Raw genomic sequence first — 18,187 nt, 5'->3', positions numbered from 1 at the left:
CTAGTTGGGCTAAGGGAAGTGGGACTTCAGCTGAAGTTCAAAACCCAATGCTGTTGGTCTTGCAAGGCTGCAGGCCCTCCTCCCTGCCCAGAAAAATAATAATAATAAAAAAATAAAAAATAATGGCAAAGCTGATCTGGACACTGAGAGCCCGGAGGTGGAATGGCTGCCCTGCCCTTGGGGATGGAGTTGTCCCACCACCATAAACGTCACCGGATCTGAAAGAACACACACACACACTCTAGTCACAGATCCTCTGAGCATCACCATGGATGCTTGTGTCCTATTGAGGCTCCTGTGCAGGTCCCAGACCCTCTGCAGCAACCCTGCAGCAGCTGGGGTATGAGGTGGGGTGGTTGGCATCACCAGAGGATTGACATTCAGGGCTAGCACTGGTGCAGCAACCTTGGTGCCAGGCTTAGGTACAGAGATCTAGTTGCTGCAGCAGAAAAAAAAAACTCTCTCAAAAATAAAGATTTGACCTAATTTTTTGGTAATGTCTACAATGTTGGCTAACTATCAATGACTTTTGCTTTGTTTGTACTATATTAAAATGTCCTATTGATGATGTGTACTGCTTTTAATTTTTTTCATCCATGCCTAACTTTGCTCTTCTATGTCAACTTTTTATCTTCGAACTGCAGAAGTTGTGTTGCCAAAAATGGATGAAATGGAGAAGATCCATAGATGCCAAGTCTTGAATTTGGAAGACGTTGAGGTGCGCAGCAACCCAGAAGCAAATAGTCCTTTATTTTGCCATTTTTGTTTATCTGGAGTATTTTACCTAGGGAACTAACATAGTTGTAATTTTAATTGAACTGAAATGGCTTCTTTCCAAAGAATAGTGTGGTCTAAAGTAACACACAGTCTTGCTCTCTAATTCTAACTTCATGTCTTGTTGAGATGGTTGTGCTCCAGCTATCTTTTAAGAGTGGCTGAAGTATCTTCTGCAGAAGACGTGAGATATCAGGGAGATGCTGAAATGCATGTCCTCCTCCAGTTTCTGAATTGCCTTCTGCTTTTTGAATGGACACTGTTTAGAAACAGCTGTTTCGGACTTGGTTTTTACTCCAAATCTTACTAAAAGCTCTGATAGGGGACTGAATATGCAAAAAGCCTGGTGCTTTCCATCACCTTAGCAGTTTAAGCTGTTTAACTTTTAATCCTTAGCTCCTAAATCCTGCTCAGGAACACATTTCCTTGGAAAGCTTAACAAAAGGCAGTGCATAGCTCCCTGTGTTAGTCACTCACTCAAATTTTGATTCTTGTTAACATATATTTTTTCTTGCTAGCTCACAAAGAATCTCCAGTATCACGAAGTGTCAAACATTTGTTATGGGCAAATTGAATTGTTTTCCTAAATTGACCTAACTGTCATTTTAGAATCCTTCCTTGGTTGTGAGCTGCTCCCAGAATTTTCAGGAACTTGAACCTTTTTAAATTTCCAACTCAATTAACTGATGTATTCTTTGTGCTGGCCTTGCCCATGAACTTTAATAATCCCCTCTCTCTAGAGGAACTCCTGTTAAAGTAGGATGCAGCAGTCATACTTCATCTGTCTCAGGTTTTCTCTATTAAATTATTTTACTGTTCTTTTGAATGATAGGCACATCATTTTTAAACTGCCTTGGTAGCTTTTTGTTTAGATCTGAATTTCATTTTTTTCCTCTCAAATCACAGAATGGTTGAGGTTAAAAGGGGCCTCTGGAGGTCATCTGGTCCAACCCTCCCCTGCTCAAGCAGGGACACCTCGAGCCAGTTGCCCAGGGCCATGAAATTAAAGCAGAATTGTCCACAGTACTTTTTATTAGCATCTCTCTCATGCCTGTATGATTATTATTATTATTATTTTTTTTGGTATGTCTGCTAGGAACGTAATTCTTTTTCCTCAGTTCTGCCCCGCTGTAGATTATTAATGTATGATTAACTAATACACTCAGTTTTGTATCTGGGCAAGTATTTAACCATCGCGTTTACTGAGTCATAGTGAAGAACAGAAATTCTTGTTACTGATTGTGGGTGTGCAGAATCATATTCCTACTCTCTCCTCCTGTGCACTAATTTATATTTTTTTGTGTATATGGAGTGCCTTGATAACGTTACTGTGTAGGCAACAAGTATGCACACCTGTTTTTCTGCACATTTGTGTCCGATCTTTCTTGTTGCTTTGAATTAGGAAAAGCTTGATATCTTCACCTGTGTGAAGCAAGAATTTCCAAGAACTGCTAAACTTGTCAATCCAGATGAGATTGTTGGTGAGTTCTGTTTCTTTACTGTGTTCTGTTCAAAAGCCTTAAACAACTGAAACAAGCTAAACTACTGGGTATCTTATTCTCCCAGAACGAAAGCATGTTGTGCACCCCATGGAAGCTCTTGGGTGCCAAAGGAGGTGCTTCCCATCTCCAGTGAGATGTTTGTGTGCCCCAGGTGGTGTTTTGGAGCCCTGGGGAGATGCTTGGGTTCTCCACTCAGATGTAGGATTGCAGTGGGGAGATTCTTGGGTACTGCCATGAGGTGCTCGGGTGTTCCAGAGAGGTACGGAGGTACTTCTGTGCTGCTGGGGGATGCTTGGGTGACCTGGGGAGAAATTGGATGCTGCAGAGAGGTGTTTGTCTGCCTCAGGGATATGTTTATGTGCTCTGGGGAGAAGCCTGTGTGCCCTGGGAATATTCTTGGGCACTCTAAGAAGATGCTCAGTTCCTCTGAGAGGATACTTGGAAGCCCCAGGAGGTGCCTGGGTACTGCAGAGAGCAGTTTGTGTGCTCCAGGGACGTGCTGGGGTGCTCCACTTGTGCTGTTGAGTCCCTTAGAGAGCTGTTTCATTGCCCCTGAGAGGTGCTTGGGTGACCCTGGATGAAATTATGGCACACAAGCAGGTGATTGCGGTCCCCAGGGAGGTACTTTGGTGCCCCAGGAGGTGCTTGTGTGTCTTGGGAAAATGCTTACAGACCCCGAGGAACTCCTTGTGTGCTACAGGAAGGTGCTTGGATTCTCCAGGGAGCTTCTTGTGTACCTGTGTTGGCTGAACAAGGGAGATGTATGGTTTCTCCAGAGAGGTGATTCATTGCTGGAGGGAGATTCTTGGGTGCTTGAAAGGTATTCTTGGGTGACCTTTACAGATGCTTGGGCTCCCACAGGTGACACTACTGTTCCCCAGGTAAGTGCTTGTGTCTTTCAAGGCTGTGCTTGGTCCTCTATTACTGTGTCTGGGTTCTTCAAAGCAATGCTTGTATGCCTTTGGGTGATGTCTCAGTGTGTTCCCCATGGACATGCTTGTGTGTCAGAGGGAGGTGCTTGGGTACACCAAGGAGTTGCCTGGGTTACACAGGAAGATCTCGGTGTTCCCTGAAAGATGGACTCAATGGGTACACAGCCGAGATGTTGGGGTGACTCAGGAAGATGCTTGAAATCTCAAAGGATCTCCTTGGTTGCCCCGGGAAGATTCCAGGGTGCTCCAGGGAGGTTCCTGAGTAACCTGGGAAGTGCCTGATGTGCCCAGGGGAATCCTTGTCTCCTCCAAGGTTCTGCAGGGCTGATCCAGGCAGTATGCCCCAGGGACATGCTTTGGAACTCCATTGTGATGCTTGAGTGCCTGGGAATGGTGCTTGGGCGATCCTCTAGTGGTTCAGAAAGATGCTGGGGTTCCCAGGAGACATGTGAGGGTGCCCCAGGGAGGTGCAGCAAGATCCTCCCTGGAGAAGCAAAGCATTGCCCTGGTTCACACCAGCATCTCCCTCAGGCACACAAGCATGTCCCGAGGGTACCCAGGCTTCTCCATGCAGCAAACAGGCATCTCCCTGGAGCACCCAACAGTCTCCCCACACCACCAACCTGTCTGACTAGGAGGACCGAAGCACCTCCCCAAAGCACAGGATCTCTACATAGGAGCATTCAGGCAGCTGCCTGCAGAAGAAAAGCACTTCCCCGGGGAAAGCAACCATCTCCCCTGTGAATAGAAGTGTCTTCCTGGAGCACCCTCCATGGCACCCAAGCATCTTCCCAGGGCACACAAGCACCTCTTGAAATTGCCGAGATTTTCCCCAGGGCACACCGATATTGTGTTTGAGTGGACAAGCACCTCCCCACGACATCTAAGCACTACCTTCTACCTCTTACATATCATCCAAGGACATTCCAGCACCTTCAAGGAGATCCCAGCATCAACCCAAGCACCCAAGGTTCAGGCTGAATCGCCCAGGCATCTCCCTGGAGCACCCAAGCCTCTTTGCAGGGGAAACAAACATTCCACAGCAGCAGCAAGCCATCTCCCCAGGAACACAGATAGCACAGGAACCCTGAAGCACACAGGCATCACCCCTGAGAACAAAGCATCTTCCTGCAGGACCCATGCATCTCCCCATAGCACTCAGGCATCCCACTGCAGCATTACTGAAACAGCTCCCCAGGGAACCCAAGCACATCCTGAGGTACTCTGACGTCTCTCCAGAGCTCCCAAACAAGTTATTTCAGCATCTCAATGGCTCAAAAAGCACCTCTCTGAAGCATGCCAAGAGCTCTCAGGAGTACCCTAACTTCTCCCTGGGGCACCAGGTAGATCCCCAGGATACCCAAGCATCACCCTGTGTCACCCATCACAACCTTGGTACAAACAAGCTCCTCGCTGTGCTGCACAAGCAATTTGTTGGGGCAGCCATGCATGTCCCCAGGGCACCCAAGCACCTCCCTGCAGATAGCAATCAATTCCCGTCTGGAACCCAAGTTATTCCCTGGTCACTCAAGCATGTTCCTGGACATCCCATGATCTGCCCAGGGCAAAAAGGCATCAGTCCAGGCCATCACTACACATTCCTAAAGCCCAAAGGCTTGTCCCTTGGGCAGCAAAATATTGGCTCACCCAAACATCTCAACAGGGCAAACAAGCACCTGCCCAGGGAACTCCACAACACTCTTGGAGCACTCAAGCCCCTCTCTGGAGGAGGCAAACTGCTCTCTGCAGTACTCAAGCACCTCCTGGGGCACCCAAGTATCTCCAAGGGCAATAGGAGCATCTTTCAAGAGGGTCCAGGGATATTCTCAGGGAACACAAGCACCTCCCTCCCCAGAGCACATAAGCATATCCCTGCTGAACCCAAGGTTCTCTCCCGGTCACTCAGGCATCTCCCTGGAGGTCCTAAGCTTCAAGGTGGAACACACAAGCACATCCCTGGGCACACCACCCATCTTTGTGGAGCTGCCAAGCATCTCCCCAAGGAATGCAACACCTTCCTGGAGCACCCAACTGTCTTGCTCAGGGCAAGCAAGCACCTCCCCTGACACCAAAACATAGCCCTGGAGCACCCATGCCTCTTCCCGGAGCACCCAAGGATCTCCCCAAGACACCAAGGTGCTGAGCTCCAGCCCCTGTTCAGGCTGCAGCGGGACTCTGGCCCTGCTCAACCTTGGACACTGCTTCAGCCCCTGTTCCATCGTGCACTCACCTCCCTGTCTTGCCTTGCTCTGCACTCTGCTGCCCGGGGCTTCCATCCTGACTGGGACCTGCCAGCAACCAGGGGCCTTCTATCCCAACTGGGCTGCCGTGTCACGGCACTATTGTGACAGCTGGGTGACGCAGCCACTGCTGCCCTCCTGCCCATTCTGACACCTCGATCACACAAGCCCTCTTGTGCACTGGGACACCACTCAGTATTTATTTCTTTGGACCCACAGATTTGTCAATGACTTTTTTTTTTTTTTTTTTTTTTAATTTAAAATAATTTGTCAGGTTCACAAGCAGAAAGAAAATATTTTTGACAACTTCTGTAAACCTCACTGTTTTGCCCTTTTATTCTATGTTTGCTTGGTCGGCTTGTGTCTCAACATTTCTGCTTATTATCATAGAACTGTTGAATCATTTAGGCTGGAAAAGACCTCTGAAGTCACCAAGTCCAAGTGCTAACCATGCCCTGCCAAGTCTATCACTAAACCATGTCCCAAAGCACCACATCTACAGGTCTTTTGCATAGCTGCAGGGATGGTGACTAAACTCCTTCCCTGGGCAGCCTCTTCCAAGGCCTCACAACCCCTTCAGGGAATAAATTTTTCCTCATATCCACCCATACCTCTCCTGGTAAAACTTGAAGCCATTTCCTCTTCTTCTGTTGCTTCCTGCTTGGGAGAAAGACTGACCCTCACCCTGCTACAACCCCTTACGAGGGACTTGTGAGAGTTATAAGGTCTCCCCGATCCTCCTTTTCTCCAGGCTAAACCCCAGCTCCCTCAACCTCTCCGCATCAGACTTGAGGTGAGCAGACTTGGGCCTGCTGAGGGACCTGCTTGGAGGATTCCTTTGGGATATTGCCCTGCAGAAGGCAGGGCTGCAGGGAGCTGGTTGATATTTGAGCATCAACTCATAGAATGGATCAGGTTGGAAGCGACTTTAAAGATTATCTAATTGCAACACCCCTCCCATGACCATGAACACCTTCCACTTGATCAGCTTGCTCAAGAAGAAAGCAAAGGTGGCAGGAATCTGGCACGGATGAGAAAGGAACTCCTGACCAAAATCAACAGGAGAAGGAGGCAGATAAATGGTAGCAGCTTGCTGTCTCCCAGCATCAAAGGCTCAGAGATTCTGTACAGGAGACACTTGTTATGGTTTGTGTGTTTAGGGAACGAGAGCAGATCGTGGGGCAAGCTCCTGGCTAGGCAGAGGGTCCAAGTCCAGCTGCTGGAGGCACTATATTGTATGTGTGTCTGTACAGGTATATGTTTTCCCAGCAAATACCCTAGCATACAAAGAGCCCAACACACATTCCCTCTGGTCCTGGCTTTGCTTGCTTTGTAGTGTCACTGGGTGTTTCAGAGTTGGTTCTCATGGTAATTCCTGCCTGGGTTGGAAATTCCACTAAACAAGAACCTCCCTTAGTGCCTGTAGAGGCCTGGCACTCCTCATGCTGTTATCTTGAGAGAGTCACCACCATCAGGGTGAGCCACCTGCACCCAACCATGAACAGGTGACAAAAGGGAGCTTCAGGGCAGGGGGACCTTGGGAATCTCCAGCCTTCAGCCAACAGAAACCCCCTGAAGGTGGCAAGGAGACGTGGCCAGTGCTGCATGTGGGGCAGAATACCTGCATCCATCAGCGCAGGGTTGGACATGAGCAGCTGAAGGGGGACCCTGGGGAGAAGGCCTGGGTGCTACAAGGACACCATGGGAGCCAGTGGGACACGTTGACAGGGAGCAAGGCCATCTCCTTTACAGGGCTGCACTAGGGGCAGCGGGGGCCACTCAGACAACTTGGGCTATCGTCCCACTCGATTCAGTACTGCTGTGGCTACCTCTGGAGCAGCGTGGCCCAGGCTGAGGGACCTGGGCTTCTTTGGCCCTGTGTTATGCAGGCTCTGGGCAGTAGAGAAGTAGACTGAGACTGCTTGAGGGGTGGTTGCAGTGGTGGTGGAGTTTTTCCTCTTTGTAGGCAAGAGCATGGGAAAGAAAGAACATCACAAAATTCATATTGGGGGTGGTGAGATGGGGGCTGAGATGAAATGTTTCTTGAAGAGCAGAGCTGTGGTGCATGAGGTCACCCAGAGGGTGTCTGCATCAGCCCCTGGCACTGTGTTTCATGGATTACTGAGGGCAGATGGAGAGACATCAGTCAAGGCAGGGAGGTGCTTAGGTGAGAGCAAGGTGGGGAAGCAAGGTGGCCATCTAAGTCCTGCAGGGAAACAGGTGCAGACATGGGACAGAATAGGACAGCCTGTGGTGGTCCTAGGATCTAGGTCAAGGATCTTTTGCAAGATGAAAGCCCCTGACAGAGCCAACAGCTTGGACTCTGGCTCTTGTCTCTGTCAGTGAGGCCTATGAGGAGATACCTCATTATTACAGCAATAGGGTCTCAATGCCTCCCCATCCCCCTCCAGGAGTCTAGGAGATGTCCTCCTGTAGCCTTGTACTTGGCATTGCCCTTACCCACTGTGCACTGATCCAGGAAGAGCCTTAAACCCCACTGGAGGGATAGGACCTCCCTTCCCAGAGGCTGGGGTCAGGGTCTGACCGTTGGGACACATCAAGGTTTCCTCAGCATCAGGGCCACCTTTAGTTGGTCTCCCCATCATCACTGCCTGCACTTTTCTGCTCTAACAAGCCCATGGGGAGGCTTGGTCAGTAATGTCCCTTGTTTGGACCATTAACACTGTGAGAGGCTTTGGAGTTTGCATCAGACTTGGACTACTTGAGAAGCTGCTTCAGCCACGCAGGAGCAGCTCCTCTGCCAGGCACAGCAGGACTGGGGGCACTGCCTGCAGCTGGCATGGGGAGAGGAAAGAAGGGGGAGAGAGGTTCAGGGCAGCCTGGGATAGAAAGGTAGAGGAGAGCTTGTGGGGGGAGAAATCCTCACAGCCACCTCCCCATGGTAAGTCTCTGTTTGCAGGGCAATGCCGCTGTGCACCCTGCCAGGCTTTCCTGGAGCTGGCACAGCCCTCAGCCAACGGGAGCTGTCAGGAGGACGCTCGGCGTTGGAGTTGAAGGGCACGCAGGGCTTGTGTGCTGCAGGGTCAGCGTGCAGGACCCAAGGGCTCCCTTCTCTTTGAAGTTCTCTCTCCCTTCTCTTCTGTGCAGCCAGGGGTACAGGAAGAGGTACCCAGGGCTGTGGTGCAGAGCAGGGTCCCTGCTGTGCCCCAGGGGCTGTGTGCCGGGGCAGGGCCTCTGCCACCTGCCAGGCTCAGCACTCAGCCTGCCCGGGGAGCTGCCCAGGTGCTGTGGGGAGAAGCTGCAGGTGGAAAGAGCCCCCCCCCCCCGCCCCCCCCCCCCGCCCCCGGCAGGACAGGGCAGGGCAGGATCCAGCTTCTGCCCAGAGCCTGCTGCCTGGGGCAGGCTGCTCACAGCCCCACACCTCCCTAGGGCACTGCACAGCAGAACTGCATAGCAAGAGCTACCTGAAGGCAGTGTGCTTTTTAGAATCAGCTTCATTTTCCTGCCCATGTGCTGAGGTAGAAGGATGGGAATGGAGTAGTAACATCTGTATGAGAGACTAAGGCTCCTTGAGCATTGCTGCTGCTCTGAGGCACCTCACACACCTCACACACTGCATACAGACAGTACCGACATCACCTTTGTTTTTTCTTAGGGAATTATTTGACCTTCTCCTCATGTCCTGCAGCAGGGACATGTCCCTGGCCTGCGGACTTCTCAGCTCACTCCAGGTTCCCTTTTACCTGTTGCTGTAGACCAGGACTGACTGCTGCAGAGCCCACAGCACAGCCCCCTGCACCCTCAGAGCACCAACCAGAGAAAAGACAAGGAGCGGCAGAAAGATCGTCCTGAAATGAATGAGTCAGTATGTTGTTTGTGTAGTGTTTGTTGAGACATGCAATGGACTTTGGTCAGAAAAGTCCTTACATTTTGCACTATCTTTGCTTCTTTTGGACAGGCTCCCTTGCTCGGAGGCAAGAAATGTGTAACAGCAGTTCCATCACTGAGTTCCTCCTGCTGGCATTCGCAGACACACGGGAGCTTCAGCTCCTGCTCTTCGGGTTCTTCCTGGGCATTTACCTGGCTGCTCTCCTGGGCAACGGCCTCACCCTCACCGCCATAGCCTGTGACCACCACCTCGACACCCCCATGTACTTCTTCCTCCTCAGCCTTGCCCTCCTCAACCTGGGCTTCATCTCCACCACTGTCCCCAAAACCATGGCCAATTTCCTCTGGGACAGCAGGGCCATTTCCTATTCAGGATGTGCTGCACAGCTCTTTCTGTTAATCTTTTTCAGTTTAGCAGAGTTTTCATTTCTTACCATCATGTCCTACGACTGCTGCATTGCCATCTGCCAGCCCCTGCACTATGAGACCCTCCTGGGCAGTAGAGCTTGTGCCCAGATGGCAGCAGCTCCCTGGGGCAGTGGCTTTCTCCAAGCTGTGCTGCACATTGCCGATATATTTTCACTGCCTCTCTGCTGTGGCAATACCCTCAACCAGTTCTTCTGTGAAGTGCTCCGGATCCTCAAGCTCTCCTTCTCAGACTCCTACCTAAGGGAAGTTCAACTTACTACAGCTTCTGCTTTTCTGTTGTTGGGGTGTTTTGTTTTCATTGCTCTGTCCTATGTGCAGATCTTCAGGGCCGTGCCGAGGATCCCCTTGCAGCAAGGACGGCATAATGCCTTTTCCACGTGTCTCCCTCACCTGGCTGTGGTCTCCCTGTTTCTCAGCACAATTATCTTTGCCCACCTGAAGCCCCCCTCGATTTCCTCCCCTTCTGTGGATCTTGTGCTGGCATTTCTGTACTTGATAGTGCCTCCAGTAATGAACCCCTTCATCTACAGCATGAGGAGCAAGGAGATCAAAGTTGCCATGTGGAATGTGATGACTGGGTGTTTTTCTTGAGCAATATATTGCCCGCCTTCTTCTGTAAATCACTCATAATGTTACTCATGATAGGTGAAGCCAGTGGGTCTTATCTTCTTGTGTTGTTATTGTTTTTTTTTTTTTTTTCTCAATTGTATTTTATCAAATGTTGTCCACAAAGAAATATAATTCATTTTGCTCATGCATTTAAACTAAATAAAATGCCTTTCTGTCTTATATCCTCCCTCTGAGACCTTTTCTGTGGCTGCAGGGACAGTGCCTGTGTGCAGAGGTGGAGAAGAGTTGTGGCCCAGCAGTCCAGCCTGGGAGCATCAGTGTTGGGTCCATGCAGAGCTGCTCTCTTGCCATTGCCACCCTCTCCTGCTGAGCCCTGCTGGTGGTGTAAGGCCCGGCTGCTCCTGTAGTTTGGTGCCAGTGTTGCTGTGTGGGACTGCAGGCAGGGACAGGCAGTGGGCATGGCAGTGGCACATCTCGCCTCCACTGCAGCATTTCCCTGCTAAGAAGGGATCTCCTCGGGGCACTGCCTGAAGGCTGAGGCCTTCCTGCAAATCTGCTGTCAAGAAGAAGCCCCAGGAAGAGACTCCAAAGGAGCTCCATGCTTTGTTTCTTTCCAGACAGAGTCTGTGTAGTGAGAGCAGTCCCAGCATGGACTTTGCCAGTGCCCATGCAGATGGCAAATTGACTCCAATTCCAGGGGCCTCAGTGACTGGGCCTCTGTAGCACAAGATGGGACTGACGGCAGGTTAATGTCTTTTGCCGATGGAAGCAGGAACTGCCAGCAGAGCCAAGGAATTTGACAAGGGCAGCTTGAGCCCAGCAGACATCAGTGAATGGAGTCCAAGTCCACCTGTCCAAGGTGGACTGACCGGAGCTCAAGTGCTCAATCTGCTGTGAGCAGGCTGTCTGCAGCCCCAGGGCATGCAGCAGCCCCAGCAAAGGAGTCTGGCGAGTGATTTGACTGCAAGGTCCCTCCTGCCCTAGCACCTCACAGGACTGGAACAGAACTGGCTCCTGTATGTCTGAGAGGCTGGGAGCCCAGGACGTGTGCCATGGGCTTGAAGGATCACAACCAAATCACTTCTACCTGAGCAGGTCCTGGTCCAAGAAGGGGGTGTTCTGTAGGTGTGGTATTACAAGGGTAGTGGTGCCTCAGAAACTCTAGTCCAGCACAAAGCTAATGGATGTTAAGTGGCCTGTGAGTGGGTTTTTTTCTGAAGTAGCTGACAGGTCACCCCTTGATTCCTGGCTGGGAGCAGTGCCTTTAGGCTCCTATTGGCTGGTCTCCATGACAGGACAGCAGATGCACGTGCTCTGCACACAGTGTGTGAGATCCTCTCTTCCTAAGTAGCTGGTAGCCCCCATAGAGGAAGAGGTCTTGGATAGGGGTTGTCATGTCAGAAGTTTCAGCTTTTTCCTAATTCATCTTTCAGGGCTGCTTTCAGTTTTCTACAGAGGGGGCCACTGCCTCCCAGATGCCTGGGGGAACATAAAGCCTGCATGAGGACCTGGAAAAACTTACCCTATGTCCATAGGTCCATTCTAGAACCAAAACTTGTAGGTAGGAAGCACACTTTTGTGGTATTGCAGAGTTGCTGGGTACATTGTGAAGGGTGCTCCTACAGACCTTTTTGTCCATCTCCATGCTGGTTTAGGAGCTGCTTCTTCCTCAGGAACAGAGTAGCCAACACAGGTGAGACAGCTACTCTGAGTTCATGAAAGCTATTAGAGAGCTGCCCCTAAGAAGATGACTGATATGGGGAAGTCAGGAGAAGCCTGGCCAGGAGAGATGTGAGATACAGGGGATGGAAGAGGAGCTTGGTCAGCTGAAGCTAATGATTTTGGAGAGGTAAGAATATTCAGGTAATGTTGATCCTGCCAGAAATCTTACTCAAAGCAGACATGTGAGGCCCTTACCCAATTTAACCAGCAACATTAATACCTAAATCTAAATGCCACTCCACACCCTGACAGAAATCCACTGCTCTAATGTTTGACCACAATATCCCTTGAAGCCAAAATTAGTCCATAACCCCTTTCCATTATATTTACTCTCTTGCTCACCCTGATCCCTGCCTTTAACACTAGCATTAAAATGCTCTATTTAACCTTTGTCTTCTTGCAGACCTAAACAAAAACCTAAGCCAAAGAGCTTGCCCATACTCTAACCACAGACTGACACCTCAAGCAGAACAACAAATCCTCCCACTACATATTTGCTTAATCCCTAACCCAGAAAGGTTCACTGTAGTCCCTAATGCCATACATGAAAGCTAACATCCAAACCGTGTCCTCCTGTGCATTAACCTCCTCTCCTTCAACCTCTCTCCTAAACGTTAACTTTAGGTTCTTGTTCCCTTGGAGCAAGATAGGAACCGTGAGGTTGCCGTGCAGCCACATGGTATTCAGAGATCAATGTGAGGGGCCATGGATCTGATCAGCTTGTGGGCCACAGGGAGGAGATGGGTGGGAATGCTCTGATGAATTCAGCTCAGCCTCAGGATCTCCTGCCTCAGGAGGAGGAATGTGATTGTGGAAGGGCTTGTGAGGTCAATTGTGTCTCTGCAATTAATAGGGCAGCAGCAGGAACGTGTCACGGAAAGGGACAGTGAGGTCACTTCTGTCTCTGCAGTTGATAGGGCAGCAGCAGGAACGTGTCACAGAAAGGGACTGTGAGGTCACTTCTGTCTGCAGGTGGCAGGTCACCCTTGACTTCTCCCTGGGATCTGTACTTTTGGGCTGACATCTGCCAGTGGCCCTGGTAGGCCAGCAGAAGGCACCTGGTTGGCATGCTGACTGTGGGATCCCCTCTGCCTCCATACCCAGGAGGACCCAGACAGAAAGAAGGCCTGCATGTGGGTTGTCCTGTCCCTTCTGCTTGAGTTCATGACTGGACATCAAAAGGCACAAGGCTTGGCTGTGTCTAGCCAAGAAGTTGCAAGGCCAGCAGCAGTCCCATGGCTTGGAAGATGCTGGTGAGATGGCTTGTGTCTGGTTGGCTGACAGGCCGTAAGGAGGCTTGTGGGTTGGGATGCCTACTTTAGGATTGATTTCCACCCTGATGGAGCTTTCTTTGGTAGTAGGAAAGAGCAGGAGAGAAAAAACTGCCACAAAGTGCACCTTGGAATATTGGCACTGGCCATGAGGAGGAAGAAATGTCCCTCTAAGGGTAGTGCTATGGTGCCAGAAGTCACCCAAATAGTGTCTATGATCAGACCTAGCTTTGTGTTTCAAGGAACAGCTGGGTTGATGAGACATTGGTGAAATGATGGAAATGCCGGGATGAGAGCAAGGTGGTGAACAGAGATGGGTGTCTGCAGGCTTCAAGGAAAAAGGGCTAAGTGTGAGACAGCATAGGAAAGTCTGAAGAGGACAAAGAGGTGGGTGCTGGCAAGAAGGGAAGACTCCGACAACCCTGAGGTTTTTGTCCCCTTGGCTAGAGCTTATGAGGAGATGTAGTCATTGCAATGGGGCCTCTTTGCATCCTTGCAAACCTGTGCAGAGGCTGGAAGGTGTCATACCAGTGTTCTTCACATGGCATCACACTGCCCACCATATCCTTCAGACCCTAGGAAGAACCCTGAGCTAGATGTGGGTGTGCAGGATCTCCCCTCCCTGTGGCTGTGGTCAATCCTTGACCCTTCTGCTTCACTAAAACCAATCAAGACTTTTGTCAGCACACTGCCTTTGTCTGTCTAATCATGGCCTTCAATTAGGTTCCCTAACAAATCCCTGGGGAGTCCTTGTTACTTAGGGCCCTCAGTGGGGCCCATTAATACTCGAAGTCATTTCAACTTTTTCTTCTGACTTAACCTTCTCAAGCACTTAAATCATTCTTCTCTCAGGACCTAAGCTTCACAGAACCAAAATACGCCATGGAACTCATTAAAATGCAGAAACTCCTAAGGAGCCATCTCTCTCCCATAATTTCCTTCAAGTCTTCAAGATTTGTACAGCTAATTGAAGAGCTTTCATGGTGTAGTTAAGGAGGAAGGTTTCAAAAAGCACCTAATAATAATATTTTCTCATCTTAAATAACAGATTTTTGTGCATTTCAGTTTGGAGCTTCATTCTCCTATTATATTGATCCTGGGTGTCTCCTTTGGACACCTGCACAGGGAGGAAAAGCAGACTCTTAAGGTCTGACACTGCATGGAAAACCTTGCTCCTCAGCACTCCAGCCCTGACATTTCTCTCATTGACCTTTTGCTGTTCCCGACACACTTTTGCTTTTCCTTCTCTACTTTCCTCTGCTGTTCTTGCCCCTGCTTTGCTTTGCTTTACCTCAGATTGCTTCGCTTTGATTTGTTTGCTTTTGCTTTGGTTTCTCTGGCCGTGCTTTGCGTTTTCTGCCCCTGCTTGTCATTGCTTTTCCTTATGGTGCTTTCTTTTCCCTAGCAGGGCTTTGCTTTGTCTTGCTCTGCTTTCCTCTGCATTGCTCTGCAATCCTCTGCTGTGCTAGGCTTCTTTAGCAGACTGTCCCACCAATTTTGCCGACGAGTCAATTAGTGTATTTTTGAAGACATAAAATCTCAGACAGAAAACCTGGCAACCCCACAGCCCGGCAACTGTCCCCTTGGAGGGCATCCCACCAGCTGTGATTTGTGTCTTGTTTAATTCTCTGCAAAACTCTGTTTATTTCCTTTGTATCATGATGGACAGTGATTAGAGTCTTCTCTCCATTTTCCTGAATGCTTTTTAAAATTTTGATCAGGTCTTGGTGTTTAACTAGCTGCTTCACTAATGTGAGGTTCATCCCAATAGGTGCAGGTAATAACTTGTGATATGTTGTGTTGTTAGACTTGATCAACTGGTGGGATACCACTGGTGCCACATACAGAAAATCACACCCAATTATTCTAACAAAGTTACAAATACAAAAGTTCGAATGATTTTTGCTAGGGAGAGTTATATTTTCCTTATCTACTTCTACAAAAGCACAAGCAGTTCTTAAACACACGCACCCTTGACCAATATATACAAGCAGAGTCTTTTGACTAGTATTTGGATGAATTTCAAAGTGGCAAACACCTTGCTCAGTGTCAAGACATACATCCTGAGCATCAATTGTATTGCTTTCACAAATAAATCCTTGTTGTTCCCGCGTAATACATGATTCCAGATTTACAGACTGCCATTTCCCATTCCCCATCCGTGCCCACGTTCTATGCTCTGAAGGATAGAGTACTGTCTTCTCATGGTTTAATCCTAGTGCAATGACGGGGAGGATAACATAAACTGTGAGCAGCACAAGCACAGTACATCACAAATGTAACATTGTATTTTCCCAGAGCAGCACAAGCAATGAGTGTTGTCTATATATTTGTTCTTAATCAGTCACTCTCTAATGTCTAATTCCATGTTTCAGTGTCAGGCATCTCCTGGGAGCAAGTGGTAACCAAAGCACCTTTGCTCGAATTTTTCCCAAGTCTTAACTGCAAGCAGGGTCAGGGGAGTCCTTCCAAGCCAAATTCCACTTGGGGTGCTTCCCAAAGCAGTGCTGGTTCTTTGGTAGCAGTCTGGACTGCAATAAAGTGAAGGAACCAGAAATCCACCAACCAACCAATCCATCAAGCAAAAGTCCTTGGAATGCATCCGCTCCCAGTGTGGCAGAGAGATCCTGTTCCTCCAACAGCTGAATTTCATGTTAAATCTGACTGCTTTGACCCATTCTGCTTTGTTGCTGCCTTCAGGTAGGGGAGATTTTTGGAAAAATGCTGGCTGGAGCAGTTAAGTCCCGCCAAGCTAAAGACAGCCAGCTCTGTATAGTATTCTTTTCTCTTCGGTACCACGGATGGCAAGCAGCCGTAGTGTTCCACAGGAGAAGTAGATGCATTTGATCATGTCTGTATAAACAGTTTGGAATGAAATGCACTCTGTCCGGTTGCTATGTTTTTAAAAATCAAAGCACATAATCTTGTATCTAGATTAGATTTGTGTGCAGAATGTCAAATCAGAAACTCAGGTTGGAAAGATCTGCCAAGGAAAAGAAAGGGGTACTTCCCTTTGTCCTTATTTTTCATGCAAAATTCCTCAAGATGCCATTCGTCCTTTCCTTTGTGCCCCTTGGCAAAGAGAAAGACAAAAGGGCCCCATGGAGGCAGCGGTGTTTCTCTGGCTGTAAGCGCTGTCTGCCTGACCTCCCATGAATTGGAATGGTTCCCTGACTCTGTAATGATCCTACTGGAGCATTCCCTCCATTTTCCTTTTCCTCTGGACACTGGAAGAAGTGGCTTTGGAAGTTTCTTGCAGCCCCTGATGCCTTGTCATCGTCTACTTTTGCATTCTGCCCTAACAAGTCAAAATAACTCAAGGCATGAATCATTTTGAGATGTTCCCATGGCAGTTTTTAATATGTTTTTCAATCTTTTTCTGATGTCTATGAGAATTGCCATTTCAAGACTACAATCAAATGATTAAGCTAAGTTGCAATGCATACGTCTTGCTAAGATTTTGGAAATCAGATCAGTTGCACTTTGTAACTGATCTTTTTGGAAAGAGCATGTTGACTGGATTTTGGATGTGAATTAATATCATGGAATTCCTCAGAGAAGAGCAATTCTAAGGGGTGCAGCAAACTCACTTCCCAAGAAAGAATGGTAAGAAAATCAGATTCAGGTTGAGAAAAGGGCAGAGAACTGAGCTGCCTCCAATCTCTTTCAGGAGGATCACTCACAAAGTCAGTTGCAGATCCACCCTAAAGAGATCTGATGAGCAGAAGCTGCATGAGAATACAAGACGAACAGTCTTACCATTGACTCTTTGTCATACCACAGCAACACCATGTGGAGAAAGCAGAGAATGGAGACGTAGGCCTGACTCTTGCTTCGAGTGTATATGGCAGCTAGGGTGAAAGCTAAATAGGGTAAGTCCTCATATGGAGACCCTGGAAGGAAGTTTGGAAGTAGGCAGTGGAGCTTGGAGATGGCAGGAGAAAGGAAAAGGGGCAGGACAATAGCTGGAGTGACTGATGGGGTTAGTGGTGCTGTCTGCCAGCTGTGCTGTAAAGAAAAAGCTGAAGAGAATGAGTAGAAAATTGAAATGGATAAGTAATGGCATAACATGGCTTTATTAACACTAATGGAGAAGTATGAATATGAATGGATGCGAAAACTAAAGCAGAAGAGAACTTAACACGCACAGGATAATGTTAGTTACTTATGTGAATATATAAAACAAAGCATTGTGACTTACTGTACTCTTAGAATGAAGAAATTATTTTATTCCAGAATTTTAGTTTTGTTAACATAATTTTTTTGTATAAAAAAAACTGCCAAAGGTGAAAAGCCATCACATCCCACACGGGGCATTGAAGGAGGATGTTTAGTCAGGAGTGGAATCAGCATTAGCTGTATCTTCCGTTCCCTCCAGGGAGACGCAGAGGGATGCTTCCAGAGAGCAGCTAAGCTCAGATAAGATCTTGCTGCTGAGAGTAATCGAATTTGAGCGTGAGTGGATTCTGAAGCTCAAGTCTTGAGCTGAAGTTGAGTTAGGTGGGGTGAATCTTGGCATGGGTATCCTAGATGTGAAGAAAAGCTCCCAAATGGGAGGAGTGTAGCTGGTATTGAGTGTCTCCCTAAGTCTGAACTAGTAAGTGGATGTGATTTCCTCAGTTGTCATGAGGTGTTTCTTGAGTGCTTCCAGTGCTAAGCAAAAGGCAGTGTTTGAGTCAGTGTCATTCTTCATCAAATTCATGTACCAAAGCAGCTGGGGAATTGAGAACTCCTAGTCTGTTCCAAGGGCCGTCTAATTAACCAAGCACTTGTCCTCTCTCTCTTTTCTTTCCCCTTTCAAACTGATCTAGGAGTGAAGCCTCTAGAGATGAGCAGAATTCATCCTGGATTTGGTTCCTTAGGAGGAACTGAGTGAAAGGACTTTCTCAAACTGCAGA

At 48.6% G+C, this 18,187-nt stretch overlaps 1 long non-coding RNA gene across 1 annotated transcript; it reads left to right on the top strand.

Moving 5' to 3' along the window:
* The first annotated feature begins 464 nt into the window (after nt 1-464).
* LOC118160024 lies at nt 465-16,272 on the top strand. Its single transcript, XR_004747307.1, has 3 exons — nt 465-694; nt 12,084-12,087; nt 16,262-16,272. It is a non-coding gene; the product is annotated as an uncharacterized LOC118160024 (long non-coding RNA).
* The last annotated feature ends 1,915 nt before the right edge of the window (nt 16,273-18,187 follow it).

The sequence above is a fragment of the Oxyura jamaicensis genome, unplaced genomic scaffold (assembly GCF_011077185.1).
Source record: "Oxyura jamaicensis isolate SHBP4307 breed ruddy duck unplaced genomic scaffold, BPBGC_Ojam_1.0 oxyUn_random_OJ72952, whole genome shotgun sequence".
Taxonomy (NCBI): domain Eukaryota; kingdom Metazoa; phylum Chordata; class Aves; order Anseriformes; family Anatidae; genus Oxyura; species Oxyura jamaicensis.
This window is presented reverse-complemented; position numbering and strand designations above follow the sequence as displayed.